Source organism: Arachis hypogaea, chromosome 20, assembly GCF_003086295.3.
Source record: "Arachis hypogaea cultivar Tifrunner chromosome 20, arahy.Tifrunner.gnm2.J5K5, whole genome shotgun sequence".
Lineage (NCBI taxonomy): Eukaryota > Viridiplantae > Streptophyta > Magnoliopsida > Fabales > Fabaceae > Arachis > Arachis hypogaea.
The window spans coordinates 87,069,899-87,082,219 of NC_092055.1; the positions used below are offsets into that span (position 1 = coordinate 87,069,899).

At 39.9% G+C, this 12,321-nt stretch overlaps 1 non-coding gene across 1 annotated transcript; it reads right to left on the reverse strand.

Moving 5' to 3' along the window:
* Positions 1-4,372: 4,372 nt before the first annotated feature.
* LOC112788409 (small nucleolar RNA R71) lies at positions 4,373-4,476 on the reverse strand. Its single transcript, XR_003195774.1, has one exon. It is a non-coding gene; the product is annotated as a small nucleolar RNA R71 (small nucleolar RNA).
* Positions 4,477-12,321: the final 7,845 nt, after the last annotated feature.

Below are 12,321 nucleotides of genomic sequence, written 5' to 3' on the forward strand. Positions count from 1 at the left end.
GTTGGTGCCTTAGAAGCTTTAAAAATGTTGCAGAAACACAGTTCTGTGCGTGCGCACAGCTTCGTGCGTCCACACACTTCCCCTGTTTTTCACTTTCTGTGCGCGCGCACAACAGTGTGCGTCCGCACGCCCGTTGTAACACACTCTGTTCATAGCGTTCGCACCCTCTATGCACATGCACCCCACTGTGCGCACGCACACATGGTCATTTTACTTTCAAAAAATAAGTGTGTTCTGTGCGTGCGCACAGACCCATGCACACGCACACATCTTGACACCCCTCTGCCAACAGCGTTCGCACATCTTGTGCGCATGAATGCTCCCAACATTTGCGGGTGTGCGTACGCACACTCTCTTGTGCGTACGCACGAGGCACGGTCTGGGCAGTGATAAGAAAGGGTGCCCTGTTCCGCCACCCCTTTTCACACCCCTTCTTCCCTTCTTTCTTCTTTCTTCTTCTACCACCCCTACCCAACCCACCGCCCCATCCTTCCAGCGACTACCACCATCGCCGCCGAAACCACCATCATCACCACATTTCTCTCTCTCTATTTCTTCTCTTTTCTTCTTCTTCTCTTCTTTCTTCTTTCTTCTTTCTTTTTCTTTTCTCTTTCTTCTCTTCTCCGATGAATTTCCGTCGCCGTGAGCCTCGCAATAGCTAACACAAGTGCCACTGTTGCCTATCCCTTTCTTTTTTATTCTTCATCTTTTCAATTTTCTTGTTTTAATCTTCCTTTTAATGCTTAGTTTCTTGCTTAATTTTTGTTTTCTTTATTTAACTTTGGTTATTTAGCTTACCTTTTGCTTAATGATTTGTTTCTTTGTTGCATTGCAAGTGTTCAATTTTGACTTATGGGTTGTTCATGCTTGAAATTTTTGCTTGACTTGATGAATATGTGCACTGCATTCCATGTATTTGTTTAAATACCTGAATGAACTTTTTGTTTAATTCATATGTTGTCATGACCATATGTGTTGGACTGTATCTTTGTTTGGTATTCTAATCAAGAATTGTGCACTTTTGAATGATTATAATGTTTTTTTGGATTGGAATTTCAATAATATACTTATTTAATGCTTTGAATTGCTAGCACCAAATTGATATGTGATGCCAAGGCATCATAGGCTAGTTTCACTAGCATTTTTCTGTTAGTTTTAGTTGTTTTATGCATTTTCTTGAGCTTAAAGTAACCAAAAATGGTTAAATGAAGAACAAAGTAATGAACCATCCAAACAATATGATTTTGATGCAAATTCCATGAGTTTTAGTTATATTACTTAAATGCTATGAATGAAAGATTTCTCATGAAATTTTGCAAGACTTTGATGCAATTGTTTGGATGATTTCAGGGAAGAAGAGGCTAAGCAAGGAAGCAACAAAATCAATAAAGGAAGCTTGAATATCACATGTGGAGTTTAAGTTCCAGTTTAAGCCTAAACTGGAGCTTAAACGCCAAAATCATGAAGGATAAGAAATGCTGGGATTGAAGTTTAACCTCCAGTTTGACCTCAAACTGGAGGTTAAACGCCAGAATGAAAAGCCTCACTTAAGGAGCATTCCACGTTTAACCTCCAGTTTGACCTCAAACTGGAGGTTAAACGCCAGAATGAGTATGCCACCCAGGGAGGAGTTCCACGTTTAACCTCCAGTTTGACCTCAAACTGGAGGTTAAACGCCAGAACCAGGAAGAGTACCAGGAGCCATTCCACGTTTAAGCTCCAGTTTGACTCAAACTGGAGCTTAAACGTGTTCGATAGCTTTTCTACTCCAGGGTTGCTCTCTCCATCTCCACGTTTAACCTCCAGTTTGACCTCAAACTGGAGGTTAAACGTGTTCGACACCTCCAGGGCCACCATTCCAAGCTTCCACGTTTAACCTCCAGTTTGACCTCAAACTGGAGGTTAAACGTGTTCGACCTTCAGTATGCCTCCACCCTTTTCCACGTTTAACCTCCAGTTTGACCTCAAACTGGAGGTTAAACGTGTTCGACCTCCAGGGCTGCCTTTCCTATCTCCACGTTTAAGCTTCAGTTTAACCTTAAACTGAAGCTTAAACGTGTTCGACTACATGACTCTCTAGGGCTACCTTCTTCCATTTCCACGTTTAAGCTTCAGTTTAACCTTAACTGAAGCTTAAACGTGCTTCTACAAAAGGCCTCACTGGAAGTGTCTGGCGTTTAAGCTACAGTTTAAGCTTAAACTACAACTTAAACGCCACTCTTGGAAAAGGTTTCTGGGCCAAAAATATTGTGATTTAAGTTAGTCTTTGAGCACAAATATTAACTTAAACTTACTTTGGTATGAAAGCCAATTGAATATCATGGTTTATGGGATTGGGCCTGAAGGATTGATGAGTTTGAAATCTCAATTTATTGAGTCATGTGTCATTATTTGATTATCACTAAATTGGCTCAATAAATGTTACAGGATTTGGATCAACAACCTCATCAAGGTTATGGATCATAAACCCAAGGCAAAAGGAAAGCAAGGAGAGGCCTCAAAGCCCAAGAAGCACAACTGAAGCACAATATAGAAAGTGTATAAATAGGATAGAAGTTAAGTTAGAGAGACTTTGACTTTCACTTTTAGCTAGTTTTCCTTTTCTTTGTAATTGAATTCAGAGCTATGATTCACTAAACCCCCTTTCATTGGGTTAGGGAGCTCTATTGTAATTCAATGAATCAATAATAGTTTATCTTCTTCTTCAATCTTTTCTCTTGAATTTTGTTAGAAAGCTTCTCGATCTAATTCCATTGAGTAGTTGTCTTGGGAAAGAAACTACTCATACTTGGAATCCTTCGGAGCCTTGGGAAAGGAATGGAGGATTCATGCTAGAGAAGCTTTCTCACAGTGAATTGGATTGGGGTTTGGATGGATATTGTGACATGTAATCCTACCAAATTGTGGTTCATGAAATTGTGTGGTATAATCAGTGATCAAGCATCATCTCTTCTAATGAACATTTAAACCAAGGGATTGGGAATTTGTTTGTTTTTAGAGAGAATTGGTGAGCCAAGGGATTGGGATCCAATCATATAAGATTGCCAAGCAAAATTCAATGAACGCATTGGTTGAGGAAGAGATAAACATGTTTTGATTCGGAGATCTCAATATCTCCTAACACCCAATGAATTCCCCATTTCTGATTTCCACTTTCTCTTTACATTCTGCTACTCAACTCATGCAATCACCCCCATTCCCTTTTAATTTCAGCAATTTACATTCTGCTCTTTAATTCATGCAATTTAAGATTCCGCCATTTAATTTTCTTGTCATTTACTTTTCCCGCCAATTTTACATTCCGCAATTCTCATCTCAACTCTTGATTCCGCTCAACTAGAACACACTTCTAATCCGAATTGCTCACTCAACCAATCCTTGTGGGATTCGACCTCACTCTATTGTGAGTTTTTACTTGACGACGATAACCGGTGCACTTGCCGGAAGGAATTTTGCCGATCGTGCAATTTCCTAAATCGTAGCATAACAAGTTTATGTGCATCAAGTTTATGGCGCCGTTGCCGGGGATTGGTTTTCGATTGACAATTCTCAAATTGGAAGCTAACTAGATTGAGCAATTTTCTCTTGCTTTGTTAATTCTGTTCAAGATACTTGTTGAATTTTAATTTCTGCACTTGGTTACATGCTTTCCTTCTTTATGCCTTTAAACTCATGCAACTAACTCACTGACTCACTAACTGTTTGAATTAATTCCTCAATTGAGCTAACCATACTCTTCCATTAACCAAGAGTATTTCACTTGTTTGTGTTTGAGCTGTGTTCTTGTATGACAGGTAGGAGAGGAGAGACATCAACTCCTCCATATACCGAACCAGAGAGGACCCTTCATAGACTTAGAAGGGAAGCAAGAGGGAAGAGAGTAGTGGGAGAAGAGGAATCTGAAGGAGAATCTGAGGACAATTTTGAGGAAGCTTTAGATCTCAACATGGATAGAGAAGTTCACAACCATGAGAGAGCTGATGGAAACGATGCCATCCCTGAGAGGAGGGTTCTTAGTTCATACATAAACCCAACCTCTGGGAATTGTGGTAGTAGCATCCAGAAACCACCCATTCAGGCCAACAATTTTGAGCTCAAGCCACAGCTAATATCACTTGTGGAAAATCATTGTTCCTTTGGAGGAAGTGCTAATGAAGACCCAAACCAACATCTCACAAAATTCCTGAGAATTTGTGACACTGTGAAGTCCAATGGAGTCCAGGAAGATGCCTATAAACTGCTTTTGTTCCCATTTTCACTTAGGGACAAAGCAGCTAAGTGGCTGGAATCATTCCCAAGGGGGAGTCTAACAACATGGGATGAGGTGGAAAGCAAGTTTCTGGCACGTTTCTACCCCCCACAAAAGGTCAATAGGCTTCGATCTGAGGTTCAGACTTTTAGACAACAAGATGGTGAAACTCTCTACGAGGCATGGGAGAGATTCAAGGACTTGACAAGGAAATGCCCACCAAACATGTTCCATGATTGGGTGCAACTGCACATCTTCTATGATGGGCTCTCTTATGAATCAAGGAAGGCTGTAGACCATTCATCAGGAGGTTCATTGAACAGGAAAAAGACTGTGGAAGAAGCCATTGAAGTGATCGAGACAGTGGCTGAGAATGAGTACTACTATGCATCAGAAAGACACAACACTAAGGGAGTCATGGAGCTGAACCATGTTGATACAATTCTAGCCCAAAACAAGGTGTTTGCCAAGCAACTAGCAGAGCTTACCAGGCAATTAGAAACAAAGCAAGTGGCTGCAATACACACACAAGATCAAGAGGAAGTAGGCATTGAAGGAGGTGATTGGGATGAGGCTAACTATGTGGGAAACCAACAAAGGCAATCATATGATCCACATTCCAACACTTACAACCCAGGCTGGAGAAACCACCCAAACTTTGGGTGGGGAAACCAACAAACCCAACCACAAAACCACAAACCTTACAACCACAACCAACAAAACAATTCCACATACCAAAACTCCAACCAAAGATCATACCAAGCCACACAAAACACTTACCCCCAATCATCATATCATGGCCAAGATAATCAACATACCCAACCTAATCCGAACCAACAATTTCAAGATCAATTAAACCGAATAGAAGGAATTATGGCAACCATGAGTCAAGACATCATTGAACTGAAGAGCTTCAGGGATGATGTGAGAACTACCTTAAGAAACCATGGTGAAAAACTCAAAAGGATGGAATCTCAAGTAGGAGAGCTATCTCAACAGGCACCCAAATCAACTGCAGTGTTCCCTAGTGACACAGAAAAGAATCCTAAAGGGGAACAAAAGAGAGTAAGATGGGAAGAGTGCAAAGCCATCACCATAATGAAGGAAGTCTCAGAAGAAGAAGGAATCAGGCCCTCAGAGCAGGAACCAGAAATCTTGAAGGAAGGTGTGGAAGAAGTTAAGCAAGAAGGTGGAACTGAGCAAGCCAAGGAACTACAAAAAGGCATGATGGAAATATACCAACCAAAAGCACCATTTCCTGAGAGGTTAGGAGGAGGTGAAAAAAGGAAAACCTACTCAAGGTTTCTAGAGACATTTAACTCTCTTCATGTCAATATTCCCTTTCTTGAGATTCTTCATCAAATGCCCACACACATCAAGTATTTAAAGGAATTGTTAAGCAAAAAAAGAGTTTTGAAGGGAGGACAAACAGTAACAATGAACAAAGAATGCAGTGCTCTCATCAAGAAGGACACACTCTCTAAGAAAACGGACCCAGGAAGTTTTCATATCCCTTGCATCATAGGGGAAACAAAAATTGACAGAGGATTCTGTGATCTAGGAGCTAGCATAAATGTGATGCCTCTAACTCTTATGAAGAGGCTACAACTGAATGAGGTGAGATCCACTGATGTAATCATACAACTGGCTGACAAAACTCAGAAGCAAGCTGAAGGGGTAGTTGAAAATGTGCTGGTGAAAGTGGGGGATTATTATTTCCCCACAGACTTTGTCATTGTGGACATGGAGGAAAGCTACTTACACCCTATCATTCTGGGCAGACCATTTCTAGCCACTACTAGAGCACTCATAGATGTAGAACAAGGAGAGCTAATTCTGAGAATACATGATGAACAGTTCACTTTCAAAGTCTTCAAACCTGCATCTGAGCCTGAACCAGAACCTGAAAAGCCTAAAGATGATAGTAGCCATCCGTGTTTGGAGGAAAGTAATCCAGCAGCTGAGACTCTAAAACAGTCATTGGAAGGCAAACAAGAGTTGCAAGAGTTAGAGCCACAAGAATCAGTGGAAACAGATCAGAAGGATCCTCCTGACATAAAGGTCAATGAAGAAATCCTCAAGAGAAAGGGAAGAGTGATAGGGAGATTGCCAAGAGGATGGAGAAACAAGAAAATTCCCACTGAAGGTTTTTCTCCGGGAGATAACGTGATATCAAGTCATTATCTGCCAATCCCACCTGGCCTCAAAACCATTCCTTCCCAGCTCCCTCAAGTGTTCACAATCAGGAAAGTTCTTTCTATGGAACATTTAGAGGTCATGAATGAATCAAGTGGGGACGTTTTCATAGTGAGAGGAGAGGACGTCAAGCACTACAATCCACCCTAACAAGGGACAACCGTCAAGCTAGTGACGATAAAGAAGCGCTTCATGGGAGGCAACCCATGTTTTTAGTATCCTTAATCTTTAGTGTTTTGTTTTACATCTAATAAAGCATGGTTTCTTATGCATGAACTTGAATCCTCAGGACAACTATTGATTAAGTGCACTAAACCTTGCATGTAAATTACGATGGGTCTCTAAGTTTGGTGTGCTTGATGGCACTCCCAAATCTTACTCGAATTGAATTCCATCTTTCATTCAAGGTGCACAACCAAACATTAAGTTTGGTGTTCTTTTTGAACACAGTTTATGAAAAGCAAGAAGTTCCTCTGGATTTCAAAATTCATGACAAGTATACCATTCACATGTTTTAATACTTTGGTTTCAATTACTTAGGTTAGTCACTTTGTTTAGAATCAAAGAGCCAAGGTGACTATGATTTATTAGGATTATGCACACTCATTAAGGACAACCAATATGGATTTCATGTCATCAGGAGACTTAACCAAACACTAAGTTTGGTGTCCAAATAATAAGTGTGCATACATGTAGAAGTCACGGCTATAAGCTCATAAAGACAAGCATTGATTTACATGTGCAAATACTATTCATAATTCACATGGACCGAAAAATGATAGCAAATTTGTTTGTTTGTGCAGGTACAAAAGAAAAGACAAAAATGGAGGAAAAAGACAAAGGGAGGTACGTGCTTGGTCAAAAAGAAAATTCACAAATCTTTGAAACTAACACATGGGAAAAGGAAGTTCTGCAAGAAAAGAAAGCTACATGTACAACCTAATGCATCCAGAATACTTCCAAGAAAATGAAAAGCCAATCGTCCTTATCTACAATTCATATATTTACCATCAAGCCACCCTTCACAAACCACCCTAGCCGTTCATTTTTCACTCTTGGGCACTATAAAGAACCACTTGGGGAACGAGTCCCACACCACCAATTCTCCTTCATACACATTTTCCTTCATCACAGCATAACTATCTCTTGCCGAAAACAACCTCACCACACCTCCAACAACACTTCTTGCTTCACCTTGTCAACTTTAGCTTGTCACTTACCAAAACTAAAAAAAAACCAATGGCAGCTTCATCTAGCCACAAAAGAAGAAAAGACAAACAGCCAATGGAGGAAAACAGGGAATTCGATGCATGGAGATACAGATCAGTGTTCCATGAGATTCAAGCCGAATGGATGAGACCTAAAACGGTACTAGCTGAGGTTCCCTTTGACCTTGAAAAGGATGAGTTCCCAGGTGTTTGGGAAAAGATCAAAAAGAGGAAGTGGGAGCTCCTAACTAAGCCAATCACTAGAATCAACATCAACTTGGTGAAAGAGTTTTATGCAAATGCAGTAAGGGAGGATCAAACCAAGAACCCCACATACAAAAGCTATGTAAGAGGGGTGGAAGTTGACTTCAGTCCTAAAGCAATCATGAAAACTCTTGGCCTGAAAAACATACATTTCAGCCAAGCAAGTTATGAAGAAAGGATGATAGGAGAACCTGACTATACAACTATTGCTGAAGACCTTTGTGCCATCAGAGCTGAATGGGTGAGAAAAACAAGAGGGGCTCCAAGAGTCTTGAGAAGGGGAGACCTAACACCTGAAGCTAAAGGGTGGTATGCAATAGTTAGGAGATCCATCCTACCCACTGCAAACTCTTCAGAAATAGTCCCTAAAAGAGCCATCTTGCTACATTGCATTATGGTTGGAGGAGAGATCAAAGTTCATAAACTCATTGCTGAACAGATACAAGAGTTTAGTGAGAAAAGTGACCCTGAATCCTGGCTCCACTTCCCTAGCACTATCATTAGACTATGCATCGATGCCCAAGTACCACTTGAGGATGAAAGACCTAATTGGCTATATCCTGGACTGGCCATAACTGCGCATAGAATGACTCTTGGCCCAACTCCTCCAAGACATACAAGAAGAAGAAATGAAGAAGGGCAACAAGTGGAAGCCGAGCAAGAAGCAGAACAAGAAAGACAGGAAGGAGAAGATAGAGAAGAAGAGCAAGAAGAGCAAGCAACTCCTGAAAGAAGACAACGAATTCCCAGAGACCCCATGGATATGAGCAGAATGCAGGAAATCATGGAAGGAATGTCTCAACAATACATGAGGTCTCAGGAGAGACAAGAGGACTTTCATCTAAAAATGATGGATATGCAAAGGAACTTTGAATCAAGATTCTTCGATCTGCAAAGGGAACAAAATTTACACTTACAGGAATCCTTCAGCCACATATGCCAACACCAAGATGCCAATGTCTTGGCAATCAAGGAAGCCACCACTTTACAGAATGCAAGATACTCAGTCCAAGCTGATTACAACATCAGTTCGCAAATCAAGCTTAACTACATAGGGGAACATCTACACAAGATGGACCCAGCATTCCCAGCTTATGATGAGTATTTCAAAGGGAGGAAAGAAGGAGAAATAAACAAGGCAATGATCCTTGAAAAAGGAGTGGAAGAAACGATGAAAAAAGCTGGATTCTGGAAAAAGCTCATAAGAAAAGACAAGGGAGGCACAAGTGGTCAAAAAGAGGCAGGAAGCAAGAAGAAGCAGGATCCCAAGAATTAAGAAGAACCAAGCAATAAATAAGAGGTGGTCTCGTTCCTTAATAATCAAATGATAATTGGTGAATTGTCTTTATGAACGAGTTTTCATCATGAGTCATTTAAGTGTTATGTGGAGTTTTTTTTATGAGTCGTTTTTTTAGTATGTGTGTTTGTTAATTGCTTTGAATAAAGTGAATGCCTAGATGTTTGGATATAACTTCACCTTCTTAAACAAGTGCGTGCCATGCTTGTTCTGTTTCCAAAAATAAAAGAAAAGTTTGAACAAAAGTAACTTGGCTAAATTAGTGACAAATCAAGTAGAATTAAGTGGTGGTTTGCATGCTTGATTGTTTAGTCAGATCACTAAAATTAGAGTGTAGAATTATCATTTTTTTTTATGTAGAAAGTGAACATTGTCTATGGATCTTGATGAATAAATTTCTTTGGCCATGAAAAAGAAAGAAAAAGAAAAAGAAAAAGCCACGGAAAAAGGCAACCAAAAAGCAAAAAAATTGAGAAAATAAGCTAGGTACCAATGGTTTGAACTTCTGAGACAAATGCCTGTGGTGTTTATGTATTAAGGATATGCTTGGATGAATAGGTTCTGAGGAGTGTTTCAACACTTGGTAACTTGGGTTAACTAACCCGGGATTATCAACCAAAAGTCCATTATCAAGAGCAACCTAAATACAAAACATTTAGTCACACAAAGAGGTGCTGGGCACCAATGTCTCAAGAAGAAATGTGAACTAAAATGCCTAAGGTGGATATGTGTAGTGCACTGATAAGAAAAAGAAAATGCCAAAGGCTTGTGCAACACATGACACTAAGCAAACAAGGAGCAAAAGAAGCTCTAAGAAAAAGAAAAGAAAAACAAAGAAGAGAAAAGTGCCAAAGACATCAGAATAACAAGAGGCCATAGCAATTTTTGATGGATGCAATGAAAAAGTGATAATCCTACCTGATAAGTATGAAAAAGTGATGCTGCAACTTTCTGCATAAAACCCTTCTGATGAACTTCAAATGCTTGCTAATATAGCCAATGTAATTGCTTTCTGTTTCATACTTTCTTCTCAAATAACTCAGGACTTGCTTAGGGACAAGCAAGTATTAAGTTTGGTGTTGTGATGCCAAGGCATCATAGGCTAGTTTCACTAGCATTTTTCTGTTAGTTTTAGTTGTTTTATGCATTTTCTTGAGCTTAAAGTAACCAAAAATGGTTAAATGAAGAACAAAGTAATGAACCATCCAAACAATATGATTTTGATGCAAATTCCATGAGTTTTAGTTATATTACTTAAATGCTATGAATGAAAGATTTCTCATGAAATTTTGCAAGACTTTGATGCAATTGTTTGGATGATTTCAGGGAAGAAGAGGCTAAGCAAGGAAGCAACAAAATCAATAAAGGAAGCTTGAATATCACATGTGGAGTTTAAGTTCCAGTTTAAGCCTAAACTGGAGCTTAAACGCCAAAATCATGAAGGATAAGAAATGCTGGGATTGAAGTTTAACCTCCAGTTTGACCTCAAACTGGAGGTTAAACGCCAGAATGAAAAGCCTCACTTAAGGAGCATTCCACGTTTAACCTCCAGTTTGACCTCAAACTGGAGGTTAAACGCCAGAATGAGTATGCCACCCAGGGAGGAGTTCCACGTTTAACCTCCAGTTTGACCTCAAACTGGAGGTTAAACGCCAGAACCAGGAAGAGTACCAGGAGCCATTCCACGTTTAAGCTCCAGTTTGACTCAAACTGGAGCTTAAACGTGTTCGATAGCTTTTCTACTCCAGGGTTGCTCTCTCCATCTCCACGTTTAACCTCCAGTTTGACCTCAAACTGGAGGTTAAACGTGTTCGACACCTCCAGGGCCACCATTCCAAGCTTCCACGTTTAACCTCCAGTTTGACCTCAAACTGGAGGTTAAACGTGTTCGACCTTCAGTATGCCTCCACCCTTTTCCACGTTTAACCTCCAGTTTGACCTCAAACTGGAGGTTAAACGTGTTCGACCTCCAGGGCTGCCTTTCCTATCTCCATGTTTAAGCTTCAGTTTAACCTTAAACTGAAGCTTAAACGTGTTCGACTACATGACTCTCCAGGGCTACCTTCTTCCATTTCCACGTTTAAGCTTCAGTTTAACCTTAACTGAAGCTTAAACGTGCTTCTACAAAAGGCCTCACTGGAAGTGTCTGGCGTTTAAGCTGCAGTTTAAGCTTAAACTACAACTTAAACGCCACTCTTGGAAAAGGTTTCTGGGCCAAAAATATTGTGATTTAAGTTAGTCTTTGAGCACAAATATTAACTTAAACTTACTTTGGTATGAAACCCAATTGAATATCATGGTTTATGGGATTGGGCCTGAAGGATTGATGAGTTTGAAATCTCAATTTATTGAGTCATGTGTCATTATTTGATTATCACTAAATTGGCTCAATAAATGTTACAGGATTTGGATCAACAACCTCATCAAGGTTATGGATCATAAACCCAAGGCAAAAGGAAAGCAAGGAGAGGCCTCAAAGCCCAAGAAGCACAACTGAAGCTCAATATAGAAAGTGTATAAATAGGATAGAAGTTAAGTTAGAGAGACTTTGACTTTCACTTTTAGCTAGTTTTCCTTTTCTTTGTAATTGAATTCAGAGCTATGATTCACTAAACCCCCTTTCATTGGGTTAGGGAGCTCTATTGTAATTCAATGAATCAATAATAGTTTATCTTCTTCTTCAATCTTTTCTCTTGAATTTTGTTTGAAAGCTTCTTGATCTAATTCCATTGAGTAGTTGTCTTGGGAAAGAAACTACTCATACTTGGAATCCTTCGGAGCCTTGGGAAAGGAATGGAGGATTCATGCTAGAGAAGCTTTCTCACAGTGAATTGGATTGGGGTTTGGATGGATATTGTGACATGTAATCCTACCAAATTGTGGTTCATGAAATTGTGTGGTATAATCAGTGATCAAGCATCATCTCTTCTAATGAACATTTAAACCAAGGGATTGGGAATTTGTTTGTTTTTAGAGAGAATTGGTGAGCCAAGGGATTGGGATCCAATCATATAAGATTGCCAAGCAAAATTCAATGAACGCATTGGTTGAGGAAGAGATAAACATGTTTTGATTCGGAGATCTCAATATCTCCTAACACCCAATGA